The 18,503-nt window shown below is 53.7% G+C and overlaps 27 non-coding genes across 27 annotated transcripts; 14 read left to right on the top strand and 13 right to left on the bottom strand.

Annotated features, from left to right (window-relative positions):
- The first annotated feature begins 292 nt into the window (after positions 1–292).
- Positions 293–364, top strand: TRNAE-UUC (transfer RNA glutamic acid (anticodon UUC)). The gene has a single exon. It is a non-coding gene; the product is annotated as a tRNA-Glu (tRNA).
- A 505-nt stretch (positions 365–869) lies between these two features.
- Positions 870–942, bottom strand: TRNAR-ACG (transfer RNA arginine (anticodon ACG)). Its single transcript has one exon. It is a non-coding gene; the product is annotated as a tRNA-Arg (tRNA).
- Positions 943–1,676: 734 nt separating this feature from the next.
- TRNAE-UUC (transfer RNA glutamic acid (anticodon UUC)) lies at positions 1,677–1,748 on the top strand. Its single transcript has one exon. It is a non-coding gene; the product is annotated as a tRNA-Glu (tRNA).
- A 505-nt stretch (positions 1,749–2,253) lies between these two features.
- TRNAR-ACG (transfer RNA arginine (anticodon ACG)) lies at positions 2,254–2,329 on the bottom strand. Its single transcript has one exon. It is a non-coding gene; the product is annotated as a tRNA-Arg (tRNA).
- Positions 2,330–3,063: 734 nt separating this feature from the next.
- TRNAE-UUC (transfer RNA glutamic acid (anticodon UUC)) lies at positions 3,064–3,135 on the top strand. The gene has a single exon. It is a non-coding gene; the product is annotated as a tRNA-Glu (tRNA).
- Positions 3,136–3,640: 505 nt separating this feature from the next.
- TRNAR-ACG (transfer RNA arginine (anticodon ACG)) lies at positions 3,641–3,713 on the bottom strand. The gene has a single exon. It is a non-coding gene; the product is annotated as a tRNA-Arg (tRNA).
- A 734-nt stretch (positions 3,714–4,447) lies between these two features.
- Positions 4,448–4,519, top strand: TRNAE-UUC (transfer RNA glutamic acid (anticodon UUC)). The gene has a single exon. It is a non-coding gene; the product is annotated as a tRNA-Glu (tRNA).
- Positions 4,520–5,024: 505 nt separating this feature from the next.
- TRNAR-ACG (transfer RNA arginine (anticodon ACG)) lies at positions 5,025–5,097 on the bottom strand. The gene has a single exon. It is a non-coding gene; the product is annotated as a tRNA-Arg (tRNA).
- Positions 5,098–5,831: 734 nt separating this feature from the next.
- On the top strand, positions 5,832–5,903 carry TRNAE-UUC (transfer RNA glutamic acid (anticodon UUC)). The gene has a single exon. It is a non-coding gene; the product is annotated as a tRNA-Glu (tRNA).
- Positions 5,904–6,408: 505 nt separating this feature from the next.
- TRNAR-ACG (transfer RNA arginine (anticodon ACG)) lies at positions 6,409–6,481 on the bottom strand. The gene has a single exon. It is a non-coding gene; the product is annotated as a tRNA-Arg (tRNA).
- A 734-nt stretch (positions 6,482–7,215) lies between these two features.
- On the top strand, positions 7,216–7,287 carry TRNAE-UUC (transfer RNA glutamic acid (anticodon UUC)). The gene has a single exon. It is a non-coding gene; the product is annotated as a tRNA-Glu (tRNA).
- A 505-nt stretch (positions 7,288–7,792) lies between these two features.
- Positions 7,793–7,865, bottom strand: TRNAR-ACG (transfer RNA arginine (anticodon ACG)). The gene has a single exon. It is a non-coding gene; the product is annotated as a tRNA-Arg (tRNA).
- A 734-nt stretch (positions 7,866–8,599) lies between these two features.
- TRNAE-UUC (transfer RNA glutamic acid (anticodon UUC)) lies at positions 8,600–8,671 on the top strand. Its single transcript has one exon. It is a non-coding gene; the product is annotated as a tRNA-Glu (tRNA).
- A 505-nt stretch (positions 8,672–9,176) lies between these two features.
- Positions 9,177–9,249, bottom strand: TRNAR-ACG (transfer RNA arginine (anticodon ACG)). The gene has a single exon. It is a non-coding gene; the product is annotated as a tRNA-Arg (tRNA).
- Positions 9,250–9,983: 734 nt separating this feature from the next.
- Positions 9,984–10,055, top strand: TRNAE-UUC (transfer RNA glutamic acid (anticodon UUC)). The gene has a single exon. It is a non-coding gene; the product is annotated as a tRNA-Glu (tRNA).
- A 499-nt stretch (positions 10,056–10,554) lies between these two features.
- On the bottom strand, positions 10,555–10,627 carry TRNAR-ACG (transfer RNA arginine (anticodon ACG)). The gene has a single exon. It is a non-coding gene; the product is annotated as a tRNA-Arg (tRNA).
- Positions 10,628–11,361: 734 nt separating this feature from the next.
- On the top strand, positions 11,362–11,433 carry TRNAE-UUC (transfer RNA glutamic acid (anticodon UUC)). Its single transcript has one exon. It is a non-coding gene; the product is annotated as a tRNA-Glu (tRNA).
- Positions 11,434–11,938: 505 nt separating this feature from the next.
- On the bottom strand, positions 11,939–12,014 carry TRNAR-ACG (transfer RNA arginine (anticodon ACG)). Its single transcript has one exon. It is a non-coding gene; the product is annotated as a tRNA-Arg (tRNA).
- A 734-nt stretch (positions 12,015–12,748) lies between these two features.
- TRNAE-UUC (transfer RNA glutamic acid (anticodon UUC)) lies at positions 12,749–12,820 on the top strand. The gene has a single exon. It is a non-coding gene; the product is annotated as a tRNA-Glu (tRNA).
- Positions 12,821–13,325: 505 nt separating this feature from the next.
- Positions 13,326–13,398, bottom strand: TRNAR-ACG (transfer RNA arginine (anticodon ACG)). Its single transcript has one exon. It is a non-coding gene; the product is annotated as a tRNA-Arg (tRNA).
- A 734-nt stretch (positions 13,399–14,132) lies between these two features.
- Positions 14,133–14,204, top strand: TRNAE-UUC (transfer RNA glutamic acid (anticodon UUC)). Its single transcript has one exon. It is a non-coding gene; the product is annotated as a tRNA-Glu (tRNA).
- Positions 14,205–14,711: 507 nt separating this feature from the next.
- Positions 14,712–14,784, bottom strand: TRNAR-ACG (transfer RNA arginine (anticodon ACG)). The gene has a single exon. It is a non-coding gene; the product is annotated as a tRNA-Arg (tRNA).
- Positions 14,785–15,518: 734 nt separating this feature from the next.
- TRNAE-UUC (transfer RNA glutamic acid (anticodon UUC)) lies at positions 15,519–15,590 on the top strand. The gene has a single exon. It is a non-coding gene; the product is annotated as a tRNA-Glu (tRNA).
- A 505-nt stretch (positions 15,591–16,095) lies between these two features.
- On the bottom strand, positions 16,096–16,171 carry TRNAR-ACG (transfer RNA arginine (anticodon ACG)). Its single transcript has one exon. It is a non-coding gene; the product is annotated as a tRNA-Arg (tRNA).
- Positions 16,172–16,905: 734 nt separating this feature from the next.
- Positions 16,906–16,977, top strand: TRNAE-UUC (transfer RNA glutamic acid (anticodon UUC)). The gene has a single exon. It is a non-coding gene; the product is annotated as a tRNA-Glu (tRNA).
- Positions 16,978–17,482: 505 nt separating this feature from the next.
- TRNAR-ACG (transfer RNA arginine (anticodon ACG)) lies at positions 17,483–17,555 on the bottom strand. The gene has a single exon. It is a non-coding gene; the product is annotated as a tRNA-Arg (tRNA).
- Positions 17,556–18,289: 734 nt separating this feature from the next.
- On the top strand, positions 18,290–18,361 carry TRNAE-UUC (transfer RNA glutamic acid (anticodon UUC)). Its single transcript has one exon. It is a non-coding gene; the product is annotated as a tRNA-Glu (tRNA).
- The last annotated feature ends 142 nt before the right edge of the window (positions 18,362–18,503 follow it).

Below are 18,503 nucleotides of genomic sequence, written 5' to 3'. Positions count from 1 at the left end.
AGCAAAAGGGGACCGTCCATCCCTGATAGGGCTCGAACCGCTGCCCTTGGTTCTTGCGTGTTCTCTCAAGCTAGTCATTTTTAGATTGGTCTTGGTATTGTGCTTTGCTTAGCCACTGTAAGCAATGACAGCTCAATACCAGAGCAGCGTAAAGCTTGATTTCTGCCACTGAAAGTGCATCTCGGTCATTTGCGTGGGACACCACCGGTCAAGCTTCTCAAGCATCCTGCCAGTGGTGGACCCATGGGGCACTGCTCTCAGGAGCTCCATAACCTGCTTCTTGCTGACAGCCTCCCATATGGTCTAGCGGTTAGGATTCCTGGTTTTCACCCAGGCGGCCCGGGTTCGACTCCCGGTATGGGAAGACTAGCCTTTTCTACATAGAACTCCCGATTCCGTTTCTGTTGCATTTACATTTTGAGAAAAGCCTGAATTTCCCCACATTGTTTCCCTTGGGGCCCCGGCGGCCCCATGCAGTCTGTCCGTGTTTCAGGCTCCCGATTCCTCAGTATGAGGGCTGGACTTGCAAGAAGAAGGGCCGACTACAAGCGGCTTGGGTATGAGGTGCATACCAATGTCTGCGGCTTTCATACCCGAGATCTCGTCTGCACCCACCTTTGAGGCGTGACGCGTCCCCCGCACCCCCCGTCAAGAGAGCAACGGTGGGACCACATTTGGAAAACAGGCCGCCTTGCATTGAAACCGTTGCTGCAAGACGTTAAAGGCCAGAGGAAAGAAGGGCGCCCTGACAGACCGTCATTTCCGCTGACCTCGAGTGTTAAGCGTTCAGTACCTCGGCCAAGGCTAGGGAGAAGACAGAGACTACGCAATCACAATTGGGGTTAAATTAAAAACAAAACGCGCTTCCCCGAGCCAGGTAGGAGTCGAACCTACAATCTTCTGATCCGTAGTCAGACGCGTTATCCATTGCGCCACTGGCCCTCGTGGGTCTGCGCATACCCCTATCCTTCCACAAAAGGGAGGTGCTGTGCTTGCCCCCTCCCCACATTACACAGCTCTTTAGAAAATAATGCTACTCTTCATTTCGGAGCTGACTCTCAAGCCGCTTCATCTTCCAGTCCTATCTAGAAAGGAAGGCCCTGAAAAGTTGGCAGCAATTGCAAAGCAGGATTTGCCTTCATTTATTGGGGTTGGGGGGGTGGGGTCAATCGGTCAGGGGCTTACTTCCCCACACACTTCAGGAGCGCCACAGGGACTCTTCTCCAGCCTGCCAATAGGCTGCAGATATTTGCCCCCAGCCAATGCTGCACTTTGGGGGCAAGGGGCAGGTTTCAGGTGGCAAGACGGGCAGCAAAGGGTTAATGAGGCGTGCCCCAGCACTCACGCGCCTCCGAGAGGAACTGCAGACTCTCTTGCCCATTTTAGCAAAAGGGGACCGTCCATCCCTGATAGGGCTCGAACCGCTGCCCTTGGTTCTTGCGTGTTCTCTCAAGCTAGTCATTTTTAGATTGGTCTTGGTATTGTGCTTTGCTTAGCCACTGTAAGCAATGACAGCTCAATACCAGAGCAGCGTAAAGCTTGATTTCTGCCACTGAAAGTGCATCTCGGTCATTTGCGTGGGACACCACCGGTCAAGCTTCTCAAGCATCCTGCCAGTGGTGGACCCATGGGGCACTGCTCTCAGGATCTCCATAACCTGCTTCTTGCTGACAGCCTCCCATATGGTCTAGCGGTTAGGATTCCTGGTTTTCACCCAGGCGGCCCGGGTTCGACTCCTGGTATGGGAAGACTAGCCTTTTCTACATAGAACTCCCGATTCCGTTTCTGTTGCATTTACATTTTGAGAAAAGCCTGAATTTCCCCACATTGTTTCCCTTGGGGCCCCGGCGGCCCCATGCAGTCTGTCCGTGTTTCAGGCTCCCGATTCCTCAGTATGAGGGCTGGACTTGCAAGAAGAAGGGCCGACTACAAGCGGCTTGGGTATGAGGTGCATACCAATGTCTGCGGCTTTCATACCCGAGATCTCGTCTGCACCCACCTTTGAGGCGTGACGTGTCCCCCGCACCCCCCGTCAAGAGAGCAACGGTGGGACCACATTTGGAAAACAGGCCGCCTTGCATTGAAACCGTTGCTGCAAGACGTTAAAGGCCAGAGGAAAGAAGGGCGCCCTGACAGACCGTCATTTCCGCTGACCTCGAGTGTTAAGCGTTCAGTACCTCGGCCAAGGCTAGGGAGAAGACAGAGACTACGCAATCACAATTGGGGTTAAATTAAAAACAAAACGCGCTTCCCCGAGCCAGGTAGGAGTCGAACCTACTACAATCTTCTGATCCGTAGTCAGACGCGTTATCCATTGCGCCACTGGCCCTCGTGGGTCTGCGCATACCCCTATCCTTCCACAAAAGGGAGGTGCTGTGCTTGCCCCCTCCCCACATTACACAGCTCTTTAGAAAATAATGCTACTCTTCATTTCGGAGCTGACTCTCAAGCCGCTTCATCTTCCAGTCCTATCTAGAAAGGAAGGCCCTGAAAAGTTGGCAGCAATTGCAAAGCAGGATTTGCCTTCATTTATTGGGGTTGGGGGGGCGGGGTCAATCGGTCAGGGGCTTACTTCCCCACACACTTCAGGAGCGCCACAGGGACTCTTCTCCAGCCTGCCAATAGGCTGCAGATATTTGCCCCCAGCCAATGCTGCACTTTGGGGGCAAGGGGCAGGTTTCAGGTGGCAAGACGGGCAGCAAAGGGTTAATGAGGCGTGCCCCAGCACTCACGCGCCTCCGAGAGGAACTGCAGACTCTCTTGCCCATTTTAGCAAAAGGGGACCGTCCATCCCTGATAGGGCTCGAACCGCTGCCCTTGGTTCTTGCGTGTTCTCCCAAGCTAGTCATTTTTAGATTGGTCTTGGTATTGTGCTTTGCTTAGCCACTGTAAGCAATGACAGCTCAATACCAGAGCAGCGTAAAGCTTGATTTCTGCCACTGAAAGTGCATCTCGGTCATTTGCGTGGGACACCACCGGTCAAGCTTCTCAAGCATCCTGCCAGTGGTGGACCCATGGGGCACTGCTCTCAGGATCTCCATAACCTGCTTCTTGCTGACAGCCTCCCATATGGTCTAGCGGTTAGGATTCCTGGTTTTCACCCAGGCGGCCCGGGTTCGACTCCCGGTATGGGAAGACTAGCCTTTTCTACATAGAACTCCCGATTCCGTTTCTGTTGCATTTACATTTTGAGAAAAGCCTGAATTTCCCCACATTGTTTCCCTTGGGGCCCCGGCGGCCCCATGCAGTCTGTCCGTGTTTCAGGCTCCCGATTCCTCAGTATGAGGGCTGGACTTGCAAGAAGAAGGGCCGACTACAAGCGGCTTGGGTATGAGGTGCATACCAATGTCTGCGGCTTTCATACCCGAGATCTCGTCTGCACCCACCTTTGAGGCGTGACGTGTCCCCCGCACCCCCCGTCAAGAGAGCAACGGTGGGACCACATTTGGAAAACAGGCCGCCTTGCATTGAAACCGTTGCTGCAAGACGTTAAAGGCCAGAGGAAAGAAGGGCGCCCTGACAGACCGTCATTTCCGCTGACCTCGAGTGTTAAGCGTTCAGTACCTCGGCCAAGGCTAGGGAGAAGACAGAGACTACGCAATCACAATTGGGGTTAAATTAAAAACAAAACGCGCTTCCCCGAGCCAGGTAGGAGTCGAACCTACAATCTTCTGATCCGTAGTCAGACGCGTTATCCGTTGCGCCACTGGCCCTCGTGGGTCTGCGCATACCCCTATCCTTCCACAAAAGGGAGGTGCTGTGCTTGCCCCCTCCCCACATTACACAGCTCTTTAGAAAATAATGCTACTCTTCATTTCGGAGCTGACTCTCAAGCCGCTTCATCTTCCAGTCCTATCTAGAAAGGAAGGCCCTGAAAAGTTGGCAGCAATTGCAAAGCAGGATTTGCCTTCATTTATTGGGGTTGGGGGGGTGGGGTCAATCGGTCAGGGGCTTACTTCCCCACACACTTCAGGAGCGCCACAGGGACTCTTCTCCAGCCTGCCAATAGGCTGCAGATATTTGCCCCCAGCCAATGCTGCACTTTGGGGGCAAGGGGCAGGTTTCAGGTGGCAAGACGGGCAGCAAAGGGTTAATGAGGCGTGCCCCAGCACTCACGCGCCTCCGAGAGGAACTGCAGACTCTCTTGCCCATTTTAGCAAAAGGGGACCGTCCATCCCTGATAGGGCTCGAACCGCTGCCCTTGGTTCTTGCGTGTTCTCTCAAGCTAGTCATTTTTAGATTGGTCTTGGTATTGTGCTTTGCTTAGCCACTGTAAGCAATGACAGCTCAATACCAGAGCAGCGTAAAGCTTGATTTCTGCCACTGAAAGTGCATCTCGGTCATTTGCGTGGGACACCACCGGTCAAGCTTCTCAAGCATCCTGCCAGTGGTGGACCCATGGGGCACTGCTCTCAGGATCTCCATAACCTGCTTCTTGCTGACAGCCTCCCATATGGTCTAGCGGTTAGGATTCCTGGTTTTCACCCAGGCGGCCCGGGTTCGACTCCCGGTATGGGAAGACTAGCCTTTTCTACATAGAACTCCCGATTCCGTTTCTGTTGCATTTACATTTTGAGAAAAGCCTGAATTTCCCCACATTGTTTCCCTTGGGGCCCCGGCGGCCCCATGCAGTCTGTCCGTGTTTCAGGCTCCCGATTCCTCAGTATGAGGGCTGGACTTGCAAGAAGAAGGGCCGACTACAAGCGGCTTGGGTATGAGGTGCATACCAATGTCTGCGGCTTTCATACCCGAGATCTCGTCTGCACCCACCTTTGAGGCGTGACGTGTCCCCCGCACCCCCCGTCAAGAGAGCAACGGTGGGACCACATTTGGAAAACAGGCCGCCTTGCATTGAAACCGTTGCTGCAAGACGTTAAAGGCCAGAGGAAAGAAGGGCGCCCTGACAGACCGTCATTTCCGCTGACCTCGAGTGTTAAGCGTTCAGTACCTCGGCCAAGGCTAGGGAGAAGACAGAGACTACGCAATCACAATTGGGGTTAAATTAAAAACAAAACGCGCTTCCCCGAGCCAGGTAGGAGTCGAACCTACAATCTTCTGATCCGTAGTCAGACGCGTTATCCATTGCGCCACTGGCCCTCGTGGGTCTGCGCATACCCCTATCCTTCCACAAAAGGGAGGTGCTGTGCTTGCCCCCTCCCCACATTACACAGCTCTTTAGAAAATAATGCTACTCTTCATTTCGGAGCTGACTCTCAAGCCGCTTCATCTTCCAGTCCTATCTAGAAAGGAAGGCCCTGAAAAGTTGGCAGCAATTGCAAAGCAGGATTTGCCTTCATTTATTGGGGTTGGGGGGGTGGGGTCAATCGGTCAGGGGCTTACTTCCCCACACACTTCAGGAGCGCCACAGGGACTCTTCTCCAGCCTGCCAATAGGCTGCAGATATTTGCCCCCAGCCAATGCTGCACTTTGGGGGCAAGGGGCAGGTTTCAGGTGGCAAGACGGGCAGCAAAGGGTTAATGAGGCGTGCCCCAGCACTCACGCGCCTCCGAGAGGAACTGCAGACTCTCTTGCCCATTTTAGCAAAAGGGGACCGTCCATCCCTGATAGGGCTCGAACCGCTGCCCTTGGTTCTTGCGTGTTCTCTCAAGCTAGTCATTTTTAGATTGGTCTTGGTATTGTGCTTTGCTTAGCCACTGTAAGCAATGACAGCTCAATACCAGAGCAGCGTAAAGCTTGATTTCTGCCACTGAAAGTGCATCTCGGTCATTTGCGTGGGACACCACCGGTCAAGCTTCTCAAGCATCCTGCCAGTGGTGGACCCATGGGGCACTGCTCTCAGGATCTCCATAACCTGCTTCTTGCTGACAGCCTCCCATATGGTCTAGCGGTTAGGATTCCTGGTTTTCACCCAGGCGGCCCGGGTTCGACTCCCGGTATGGGAAGACTAGCCTTTTCTACATAGAACTCCCGATTCCGTTTCTGTTGCATTTACATTTTGAGAAAAGCCTGAATTTCCCCACATTGTTTCCCTTGGGGCCCCGGCGGCCCCATGCAGTCTGTCCGTGTTTCAGGCTCCCGATTCCTCAGTATGAGGGCTGGACTTGCAAGAAGAAGGGCCGACTACAAGCGGCTTGGGTATGAGGTGCATACCAATGTCTGCGGCTTTCATACCCGAGATCTCGTCTGCACCCACCTTTGAGGCGTGACGTGTCCCCCGCACCCCCCGTCAAGAGAGCAACGGTGGGACCACATTTGGAAAACAGGCCGCCTTGCATTGAAACCGTTGCTGCAAGACGTTAAAGGCCAGAGGAAAGAAGGGCGCCCTGACAGACCGTCATTTCCGCTGACCTCGAGTGTTAAGCGTTCAGTACCTCGGCCAAGGCTAGGGAGAAGACAGAGACTACGCAATCACAATTGGGGTTAAATTAAAAACAAAACGCGCTTCCCCGAGCCAGGTAGGAGTCGAACCTACAATCTTCTGATCCGTAGTCAGACGCGTTATCCATTGCGCCACTGGCCCTCGTGGGTCTGCGCATACCCCTATCCTTCCACAAAAGGGAGGTGCTGTGCTTGCCCCCTCCCCACATTACACAGCTCTTTAGAAAATAATGCTACTCTTCATTTCGGAGCTGACTCTCAAGCCGCTTCATCTTCCAGTCCTATCTAGAAAGGAAGGCCCTGAAAAGTTGGCAGCAATTGCAAAGCAGGATTTGCCTTCATTTATTGGGGTTGGGGGGGTGGGGTCAATCGGTCAGGGGCTTACTTCCCCACACACTTCAGGAGCGCCACAGGGACTCTTCTCCAGCCTGCCAATAGGCTGCAGATATTTGCCCCCAGCCAATGCTGCACTTTGGGGGCAAGGGGCAGGTTTCAGGTGGCAAGACGGGCAGCAAAGGGTTAATGAGGCGTGCCCCAGCACTCACGCGCCTCCGAGAGGAACTGCAGACTCTCTTGCCCATTTTAGCAAAAGGGGACCGTCCATCCCTGATAGGGCTCGAACCGCTGCCCTTGGTTCTTGCGTGTTCTCTCAAGCTAGTCATTTTTAGATTGGTCTTGGTATTGTGCTTTGCTTAGCCACTGTAAGCAATGACAGCTCAATACCAGAGCAGCGTAAAGCTTGATTTCTGCCACTGAAAGTGCATCTCGGTCATTTGCGTGGGACACCACCGGTCAAGCTTCTCAAGCATCCTGCCAGTGGTGGACCCATGGGGCACTGCTCTCAGGATCTCCATAACCTGCTTCTTGCTGACAGCCTCCCATATGGTCTAGCGGTTAGGATTCCTGGTTTTCACCCAGGCGGCCCGGGTTCGACTCCCGGTATGGGAAGACTAGCCTTTTCTACATAGAACTCCCGATTCCGTTTCTGTTGCATTTACATTTTGAGAAAAGCCTGAATTTCCCCACATTGTTTCCCTTGGGGCCCCGGCGGCCCCATGCAGTCTGTCCGTGTTTCAGGCTCCCGATTCCTCAGTATGAGGGCTGGACTTGCAAGAAGAAGGGCCGACTACAAGCGGCTTGGGTATGAGGTGCATACCAATGTCTGCGGCTTTCATACCCGAGATCTCGTCTGCACCCACCTTTGAGGCGTGACGTGTCCCCCGCACCCCCCGTCAAGAGAGCAACGGTGGGACCACATTTGGAAAACAGGCCGCCTTGCATTGAAACCGTTGCTGCAAGACGTTAAAGGCCAGAGGAAAGAAGGGCGCCCTGACAGACCGTCATTTCCGCTGACCTCGAGTGTTAAGCGTTCAGTACCTCGGCCAAGGCTAGGGAGAAGACAGAGACTACGCAATCACAATTGGGGTTAAATTAAAAACAAAACGCGCTTCCCCGAGCCAGGTAGGAGTCGAACCTACAATCTTCTGATCCGTAGTCAGACGCGTTATCCATTGCGCCACTGGCCCTCGTGGGTCTGCGCATACCCCTATCCTTCCACAAAAGGGAGGTGCTGTGCTTGCCCCCTCCCCACATTACACAGCTCTTTAGAAAATAATGCTACTCTTCATTTCGGAGCTGACTCTCAAGCCGCTTCATCTTCCAGTCCTATCTAGAAAGGAAGGCCCTGAAAAGTTGGCAGCAATTGCAAAGCAGGATTTGCCTTCATTTATTGGGGTTGGGGGGGTGGGGTCAATCGGTCAGGGGCTTACTTCCCCACACACTTCAGGAGCGCCACAGGGACTCTTCTCCAGCCTGCCAATAGGCTGCAGATATTTGCCCCCAGCCAATGCTGCACTTTGGGGGCAAGGGGCAGGTTTCAGGTGGCAAGACGGGCAGCAAAGGGTTAATGAGGCGTGCCCCAGCACTCACGCGCCTCCGAGAGGAACTGCAGACTCTCTTGCCCATTTTAGCAAAAGGGGACCGTCCATCCCTGATAGGGCTCGAACCGCTGCCCTTGGTTCTTGCGTGTTCTCTCAAGCTAGTCATTTTTAGATTGGTCTTGGTATTGTGCTTTGCTTAGCCACTGTAAGCAATGACAGCTCAATACCAGAGCAGCGTAAAGCTTGATTTCTGCCACTGAAAGTGCATCTCGGTCATTTGCGTGGGACACCACCGGTCAAGCTTCTCAAGCATCCTGCCAGTGGTGGACCCATGGGGCACTGCTCTCAGGATCTCCATAACCTGCTTCTTGCTGACAGCCTCCCATATGGTCTAGCTGTTAGGATTCCTGGTTTTCACCCAGGCGGCCCGGGTTCGACTCCCGGTATGGGAAGACTAGCCTTTTCTACATAGAACTCCCGATTCCGTTTCTGTTGCATTTACATTTTGAGAAAAGCCTGAATTTCCCCACATTGTTTCCCTTGGGGCCCCGGCGGCCCCATGCAGTCTGTCCGTGTTTCAGGCTCCCGATTCCTCAGTATGAGGGCTGGACTTGCAAGAAGAAGGGCCGACTACAAGCGGCTTGGGTATGAGGTGCATACCAATGTCTGCGGCTTTCATACCCGAGATCTCGTCTGCACCCACCTTTGAGGCGTGACGTGTCCCCCGCACCCCCCGTCAAGAGAGCAACGGTGGGACCACATTTGGAAAACAGGCCGCCTTGCATTGAAACCGTTGCTGCAAGACGTTAAAGGCCAGAGGAAAGAAGGGCGCCCTGGCAGACCGTCATTTCCGCTGACCTCGAGTGTTAAGCGTTCAGTACCTCGGCCAAGGCTAGGGAGAAGACAGAGACTACGCAATCACAATTGGGGTTAAATTAAAAACAAAACGCGCTTCCCCGAGCCAGGTAGGAGTCGAACCTACAATCTTCTGATCCGTAGTCAGACGCGTTATCCGTTGCGCCACTGGCCCTCGTGGGTCTGCGCATACCCCTATCCTTCCACAAAAGGGAGGTGCTGTGCTTGCCCCCTCCCCACATTACACAGCTCTTTAGAAAATAATGCTACTCTTCATTTCGGAGCTGACTCTCAAGCCGCTTCATCTTCCAGTCCTATCTAGAAAGGAAGGCCCTGAAAAGTTGGCAGCAATTGCAAAGCAGGATTTGCCTTCATTTATTGGGGTTGGGGGGGTGGGGTCAATCGGTCAGGGGCTTACTTCCCCACACACTTCAGGAGCGCCACAGGGACTCTTCTCCAGCCTGCCAATAGGCTGCAGATATTTGCCCCCAGCCAATGCTGCACTTTGGGGGCAAGGGGCAGGTTTCAGGTGGCAAGACGGGCAGCAAAGGGTTAATGAGGCGTGCCCCAGCACTCACGCGCCTCCGAGAGGAACTGCAGACTCTCTTGCCCATTTTAGCAAAAGGGGACCGTCCATCCCTGATAGGGCTCGAACCGCTGCCCTTGGTTCTTGCGTGTTCTCTCAAGCTAGTCATTTTTAGATTGGTCTTGGTATTGTGCTTTGCTTAGCCACTGTAAGCAATGACAGCTCAATACCAGAGCAGCGTAAAGCTTGATTTCTGCCACTGAAAGTGCATCTCGGTCATTTGCGTGGGACACCACCGGTCAAGCTTCTCAAGCATCCTGCCAGTGGTGGACCCATGGGGCACTGCTCTCAGGATCTCCATAACCTGCTTCTTGCTGACAGCCTCCCATATGGTCTAGCTGTTAGGATTCCTGGTTTTCACCCAGGAGGCCCGGGTTCGACTCCCGGTATGGGAAGACTAGCCTTTTCTACATAGAACTTCCGTTTCTGTTGCATTTACATTTTGAGAAAAGCCTGAATTTCCCCACATTGTTTCCCTTGGGGCCCCGGCGGCCCCATGCAGTCTGTCCGTGTTTCAGGCTCCCGATTCCTCAGTATGAGGGCTGGACTTGCAAGAAGAAGGGCCGACTACAAGCGGCTTGGGTATGAGGTGCATACCAATGTCTGCGGCTTTCATACCCGAGATCTCGTCTGCACCCACCTTTGAGGCGTGACGTGTCCCCCGCACCCCCCGTCAAGAGAGCAACGGTGGGACCACATTTGGAAAACAGGCCGCCTTGCATTGAAACCGTTGCTGCAAGACGTTAAAGGCCAGAGGAAAGAAGGGCGCCCTGACAGACCGTCATTTCCGCTGACCTCGAGTGTTAAGCGTTCAGTACCTCGGCCAAGGCTAGGGAGAAGACAGAGACTACGCAATCACAATTGGGGTTAAATTAAAAACAAAACGCGCTTACCCGAGCCAGGTAGGAGTCGAACCTACAATCTTCTGATCCGTAGTCAGACGCGTTATCCATTGCGCCACTGGCCCTCGTGGGTCTGCACATACCCCTATCCTTCCACAAAAGGGAGGTGCTGTGCTTGCCCCCTCCCCACATTACACAGCTCTTTAGAAAATAATGCTACTCTTCATTTCGGAGCTGACTCTCAAGCCGCTTCATCTTCCAGTCCTATCTAGAAAGGAAGGCCCTGAAAAGTTGGCAGCAATTGCAAAGCAGGATTTGCCTTCATTTATTGGGGTTGGGGGGGTGGGGTCAATCGGTCAGGGGCTTACTTCCCCACACACTTCAGGAGCGCCACAGGGACTCTTCTCCAGCCTGCCAATAGGCTGCAGATATTTGCCCCCAGCCAATGCTGCACTTTGGGGGCAAGGGGCAGGTTTCAGGTGGCAAGACGGGCAGCAAAGGGTTAATGAGGCGTGCCCCAGCACTCACGCGCCTCCGAGAGGAACTGCAGACTCTCTTGCCCATTTTAGCAAAAGGGGACCGTCCATCCCTGATAGGGCTCGAACCGCTGCCCTTGGTTCTTGCGTGTTCTCTCAAGCTAGTCATTTTTAGATTGGTCTTGGTATTGTGCTTTGCTTAGCCACTGTAAGCAATGACAGCTCAATACCAGAGCAGCGTAAAGCTTGATTTCTGCCACTGAAAGTGCATCTCGGTCATTTGCGTGGGACACCACCGGTCAAGCTTCTCAAGCATCCTGCCAGTGGTGGACCCATGGGGCACTGCTCTCAGGATCTCCATAACCTGCTTCTTGCTGACAGCCTCCCATATGGTCTAGCGGTTAGGATTCCTGGTTTTCACCCAGGCGGCCCGGGTTCGACTCCCGGTATGGGAAGACTAGCCTTTTCTACATAGAACTCCCGATTCCGTTTCTGTTGCATTTACATTTTGAGAAAAGCCTGAATTTCCCCACATTGTTTCCCTTGGGGCCCCGGCGGCCCCATGCAGTCTGTCCGTGTTTCAGGCTCCCGATTCCTCAGTATGAGGGCTGGACTTGCAAGAAGAAGGGCTGACTACAAGCGGCTTGGGTATGAGGTGCATACCAATGTCTGCGGCTTTCATACCCGAGATCTCGTCTGCACCCACCTTTGAGGCGTGACGTGTCCCCCGCACCCCCCGTCAAGAGAGCAACGGTGGGACCACATTTGGAAAACAGGCCGCCTTGCATTGAAACCGTTGCTGCAAGACGTTAAAGGCCAGAGGAAAGAAGGGCGCCCTGACAGACCGTCATTTCCGCTGACCTCGAGTGTTAAGCGTTCAGTACCTCGGCCAAGGCTAGGGAGAAGACAGAGACTACGCAATCACAATTGGGGTTAAATTAAAAACAAAACGCGCTTCCCCGAGCCAGGTAGGAGTCGAACCTACTACAATCTTCTGATCCGTAGTCAGACGCGTTATCCATTGCGCCACTGGCCCTCGTGGGTCTGCGCATACCCCTATCCTTCCACAAAAGGGAGGTGCTGTGCTTGCCCCCTCCCCACATTACACAGCTCTTTAGAAAATAATGCTACTCTTCATTTCGGAGCTGACTCTCAAGCCGCTTCATCTTCCAGTCCTATCTAGAAAGGAAGGCCCTGAAAAGTTGGCAGCAATTGCAAAGCAGGATTTGCCTTCATTTATTGGGGTTGGGGGGGTGGGGTCAATCGGTCAGGGGCTTACTTCCCCACACACTTCAGGAGCGCCACAGGGACTCTTCTCCAGCCTGCCAATAGGCTGCAGATATTTGCCCCCAGCCAATGCTGCACTTTGGGGGCAAGGGGCAGGTTTCAGGTGGCAAGACGGGCAGCAAAGGGTTAATGAGGCGTGCCCCAGCACTCACGCGCCTCCGAGAAGAACTGCAGACTCTCTTGCCCATTTTAGCAAAAGGGGACCGTCCATCCCTGATAGGGCTCGGACCGCTGCCCTTGGTTCTTGCGTGTTCTCTCAAGCTAGTCATTTTTAGATTGGTCTTGGTATTGTGCTTTGCTTAGCCACTGTAAGCAATGACAGCTCAATACCAGAGCAGCGTAAAGCTTGATTTCTGCCACTGAAAGTGCATCTCGGTCATTTGCGTGGGACACCACCGGTCAAGCTTCTCAAGCATCCTGCCAGTGGTGGACCCATGGGGCACTGCTCTCAGGATCTCCATAACCTGCTTCTTGCTGACAGCCTCCCATATGGTCTAGCGGTTAGGATTCCTGGTTTTCACCCAGGCGGCCCGGGTTCGACTCCCGGTATGGGAAGACTAGCCTTTTCTACATAGAACTCCCGATTCCGTTTCTGTTGCATTTACATTTTGAGAAAAGCCTGAATTTCCCCACATTGTTTCCCTTGGGGCCCCGGCGGCCCCATGCAGTCTGTCCGTGTTTCAGGCTCCCGATTCCTCAGTATGAGGGCTGGACTTGCAAGAAGAAGGGCCGACTACAAGCGGCTTGGGTATGAGGTGCATACCAATGTCTGCGGCTTTCATACCCGAGATCTCGTCTGCACCCACCTTTGAGGCGTGACGTGTCCCCCGCACCCCCCGTCAAGAGAGCAACGGTGGGACCACATTTGGAAAACAGGCCGCCTTGCATTGAAACCGTTGCTGCAAGACGTTAAAGGCCAGAGGAAAGAAGGGCGCCCTGACAGACCGTCATTTCCGCTGACCTCGAGTGTTAAGCGTTCAGTACCTCGGCCAAGGCTAGGGAGAAGACAGAGACTACGCAATCACAATTGGGGTTAAATTAAAAACAAAACGCGCTTCCCCGAGCCAGGTAGGAGTCGAACCTACAATCTTCTGATCCGTAGTCAGACGCGTTATCCATTGCGCCACTGGCCCTCGTGGGTCTGCGCATACCCCTATCCTTCCACAAAAGGGAGGTGCTGTGCTTGCCCCCTCCCCACATTACACAGCTCTTTAGAAAATAATGCTACTCTTCATTTCGGAGCTGACTCTCAAGCCGCTTCATCTTCCAGTCCTATCTAGAAAGGAAGGCCCTGAAAAGTTGGCAGCAATTGCAAAGCAGGATTTGCCTTCATTTATTGGGGTTGGGGGGGTGGGGTCAATCGGTCAGGGGCTTACTTCCCCACACACTTCAGGAGCGCCACAGGGACTCTTCTCCAGCCTGCCAATAGGCTGCAGATATTTGCCCCCAGCCAATGCTGCACTTTGGGGGCAAGGGGCAGGTTTCAGGTGGCAAGACGGGCAGCAAAGGGTTAATGAGGCGTGCCCCAGCACTCACGCGCCTCCGAGAGGAACTGCAGACTCTCTTGCCCATTTTAGCAAAAGGGGACCGTCCATCCCTGATAGGGCTCGAACCGCTGCCCTTGGTTCTTGCGTGTTCTCTCAAGCTAGTCATTTTTAGATTGGTCTTGGTATTGTGCTTTGCTTAGCCACTGTAAGCAATGACAGCTCAATACCAGAGCAGCGTAAAGCTTGATTTCTGCCACTGAAAGTGCATCTCGGTCATTTGCGTGGGACACCACCGGTCAAGCTTCTCAAGCATCCTGCCAGTGGTGGACCCATGGGGCACTGCTCTCAGGATCTCCATAACCTGCTTCTTGCTGACAGCCTCCCATATGGTCTAGCGGTTAGGATTCCTGGTTTTCACCCAGGCGGCCCGGGTTCGACTCCCGGTATGGGAAGACTAGCCTTTTCTACATAGAACTCCCGATTCCGTTTTTCTGTTGCATTTACATTTTGAGAAAAGCCTGAATTTCCCCACATTGTTTCCCTTGGGGCCCCGGCGGCCCCATGCAGTCTGTCCGTGTTTCAGGCTCCCGATTCCTCAGTATGAGGGCTGGACTTGCAAGAAGAAGGGCCGACTACAAGCGGCTTGGGTATGAGGTGCATACCAATGTCTGCGGCTTTCATACCCGAGATCTCGTCTGCACCCACCTTTGAGGCGTGACGTGTCCCCCGCACCCCCCGTCAAGAGAGCAACGGTGGGACCACATTTGGAAAACAGGCCGCCTTGCATTGAAACCGTTGCTGCAAGACGTTAAAGGCCAGAGGAAAGAAGGGCGCCCTGACAGACCGTCATTTCCGCTGACCTCGAGTGTTAAGCGTTCAGTACCTCGGCCAAGGCTAGGGAGAAGACAGAGACTACGCAATCACAATTGGGGTTAAATTAAAAACAAAACGCGCTTCCCCGAGCCAGGTAGGAGTCAAACCTACAATCTTCTGATCCGTAGTCAGACGCGTTATCCATTGCGCCACTGGCCCTCGTGGGTCTGCGCATACCCCTATCCTTCCACAAAAGGGAGGTGCTGTGCTTGCCCCCTCCCCACATTACACAGCTCTTTAGAAAATAATGCTACTCTTCATTTCGGAGCTGACTCTCAAGCCGCTTCATCTTCCAGTCCTATCTAGAAAGGAAGGCCCTGAAAAGTTGGCAGCAATTGCAAAGCAGGATTTGCCTTCATTTATTGGGGTTGGGGGGGTGGGGTCAATCGGTCAGGGGCTTACTTCCCCACACACTTCAGGAGCGCCACAGGGACTCTTCTCCAGCCTGCCAATAGGCTGCAGATATTTGCCCCCAGCCAATGCTGCACTTTGGGGGCAAGGGGCAGGTTTCAGGTGGCAAGACGGGCAGCAAAGGGTTAATGAGGCGTGCCCCAGCACTCACGCGCCTCCGAGAGGAACTGCAGACTCTCTTGCCCATTTTAGCAAAAGGGGACCGTCCATCCCTGATAGGGCTCGAACCGCTGCCCTTGGTTCTTGCGTGTTCTCTCAAGCTAGTCATTTTTAGATTGGTCTTGGTATTGTGCTTTGCTTAGCCACTGTAAGCAATGACAGCTCAATACCAGAGCAGCGTAAAGCTTGATTTCTGCCACTGAAAGTGCATCTCGGTCATTTGCGTGGGACACCACCGGTCAAGCTTCTCAAGCATCCTGCCAGTGGTGGACCCATGGGGCACTGCTCTCAGGATCTCCATAACCTGCTTCTTGCTGACAGCCTCCCATATGGTCTAGCGGTTAGGATTCCTGGTTTTCACCCAGGCGGCCCGGGTTCGACTCCCGGTATGGGAAGACTAGCCTTTTCTACATAGAACTCCCGATTCCGTTTCTGTTGCATTTACATTTTGAGAAAAGCCTGAATTTCCCCACATTGTTTCCCTTGGGGCCCCGGCGGCCCCATGCAGTCTGTCCGTGTTTCAGGCTCCCGATTCCTCAGTATGAGGGCTGGACTTGCAAGAAGAAGGGCCGACTACAAGCGGCTTGGGTATGAGGTGCATACCAATGTCTGCGGCTTTCATACCCGAGATCTCGTCTGCACCCACCTTTGAGGCGTGACGTGTCCCCCGCACCCCCCGTCAAGAGAGCAACGGTGGGACCACATTTGGAAAACAGGCCGCCTTGCATTGAAACCGTTGCTGCAAGACGTTAAAGGCCAGAGCAAAGAAGGGCGCCCTGACAGACCGTCATTTCCGCTGACCTCGAGTGTTAAGCGTTCAGTACCTCGGCCAAGGCTAGGGAGAAGACAGAGACTACGCAATCACAATTGGGGTTAAATTAAAAACAAAACGCGCTTCCCCGAGCCAGGTAGGAGTCGAACCTACTACAATCTTCTGATCCGTAGTCAGACGCGTTATCCATTGCGCCACTGGCCCTCGTGGGTCTGCGCATACCCCTATCCTTCCACAAAAGGGAGGTGCTGTGCTTGCCCCCTCCCCACATTACACAGCTCTTTAGAAAATAATGCTACTCTTCATTTCGGAGCTGACTCTCAAGCCGCTTCATCTTCCAGTCCTATCTAGAAAGGAAGGCCCTGAAAAGTTGGCAGCAATTGCAAAGCAGGATTTGCCTTCATTTATTGGGGTTGGGGGGGTGGGGTCAATCGGTCAGGGGCTTACTTCCCCACACACTTCAGGAGCGCCACAGGGACTCTTCTCCAGCCTGCCAATAGGCTGCAGATATTTGCCCCCAGCCAATGCTGCACTTTGGGGGCAAGGGGCAGGTTTCAGGTGGCAAGACGGGCAGCAAAGGGTTAATGAGGCGTGCCCCAGCACTCACGCGCCTCCGAGAGGAACTGCAGACTCTCTTGCCCATTTTAGCAAAAGGGGACCGTCCATCCCTGATAGGGCTCGAACCGCTGCCCTTGGTTCTTGCGTGTTCTCTCAAGCTAGTCATTTTTAGATTGGTCTTGGTATTGTGCTTTGCTTAGCCACTGTAAGCAATGACAGCTCAATACCAGAGCAGCGTAAAGCTTGATTTCTGCCACTGAAAGTGCATCTCGGTCATTTGCGTGGGACACCACCGGTCAAGCTTCTCAAGCATCCTGCCAGTGGTGGACCCATGGGGCACTGCTCTCAGGATCTCCATAACCTGCTTCTTGCTGACAGCCTCCCATATGGTCTAGCGGTTAGGATTCCTGGTTTTCACCCAGGCGGCCCGGGTTCGACTCCCGGTATGGGAAGACTAGCCTTTTCTACATAGAACTCCCGATTCCGTTTCTGTTGCATTTACATTTTGAGAAAAGCCTGAATTTCCCCACATTGTTTCCCTTGGGGCCCCGGCGGCCCCATGCAGTCTGTCCGTGTTTCAGGCTCCCGATTCCTCAGTATGAGGGCTGGACTTGCAAGAAGAAGGGCCGACTACAAGCGGCTTGGGTATGAGGTGCATACCAATGTCTGCGGCTTTCATACCCGAGATCTCGTCTGCACCCACCTTTGAGGCGTGACGTGTCCCCCGCACCCCCCGTCAAGAGAGCAACGGTGGGACCACATTTGGAAAACAGGCCGCCTTGCATTGAAACCGTTGCTGCAAGACGTTAAAGGCCAGAGGAAAGAAGGGCGCCCTGACAGACCGTCATTTCCGCTGACCTCGAGTGTTAAGCGTTCAGTACCTCGGCCAAGGCTAGGGAGAAGACAGAGACTACGCAATCACAATTGGGGTTAAATTAAAAACAAAACGTGCTTCCCCGAGCCAGGTAGGAGTCGAACCTACAATCTTCTGATCCGTAGTCAGACGCGTTATCCGTTGCGCCACTGGCCCTCGTGGGTCTGCGCATACCCCTATCCTTCCACAAAAGGGAGGTGCTGTGCTTGCCCCCTCCCCACATTACACAGCTCTTTAGAAAATAATGCTACTCTTCATTTCGGAGCTGACTCTCAAGCCGCTTCATCTTCCAGTCCTATCTAGAAAGGAAGGCCCTGAAAAGTTGGCAGCAATTGCAAAGCAGGATTTGCCTTCATTTATTGGGGTTGGGGGGGTGGGGTCAATCGGTCAGGGGCTTACTTCCCCACACACTTCAGGAGCGCCACAGGGACTCTTCTCCAGCCTGCCAATAGGCTGCAGATATTTGCCCCCAGCCAATGCTGCACTTTGGGGGCAAGGGGCAGGTTTCAGGTGGCAAGACGGGCAGCAAAGGGTTAATGAGGCGTGCCCCAGCACTCACGCGCCTCCGAGAGGAACTGCAGACTCTCTTGCCCATTTTAGCAAAAGGGGACCGTCCATCCCTGATAGGGCTCGAACCGCTGCCCTTGGTTCTTGCGTGTTCTCTCAAGCTAGTCATTTTTAGATTGGTCTTGGTATTGTGCTTTGCTTAGCCACTGTAAGCAATGACAGCTCAATACCAGAGCAGCGTAAAGCTTGATTTCTGCCACTGAAAGTGCATCTCGGTCATTTGCGTGGGACACCACCGGTCAAGCTTCTCAAGCATCCTGCCAGTGGTGGACCCATGGGGCACTGCTCTCAGGATCTCCATAACCTGCTTCTTGCTGACAGCCTCCCATATGGTCTAGCGGTTAGGATTCCTGGTTTTCACCCAGGCGGCCCGGGTTCTACTCCCGGTATGGGAAGGCTAGCCTTTTCTACATAGAACTCCCGATTCCGTTTCTGTTGCATTTACATTTTGAGAAAAGCCTGAATTTCCCCACATTGTTTCCCTTGGGGCCCCGGCGGCCCCATGCAGTCTGTCCGTGTTTCAGGCTCCCGATTCCT

This window comes from Ambystoma mexicanum, chromosome 4p, assembly GCF_040938575.1.
Source record: "Ambystoma mexicanum isolate Mex_15411 chromosome 4p, UKY_AmexF1_1, whole genome shotgun sequence".
Taxonomy (NCBI): Eukaryota; Metazoa; Chordata; class Amphibia; order Caudata; family Ambystomatidae; genus Ambystoma; species Ambystoma mexicanum.
This window is presented reverse-complemented; position numbering and strand designations above follow the sequence as displayed.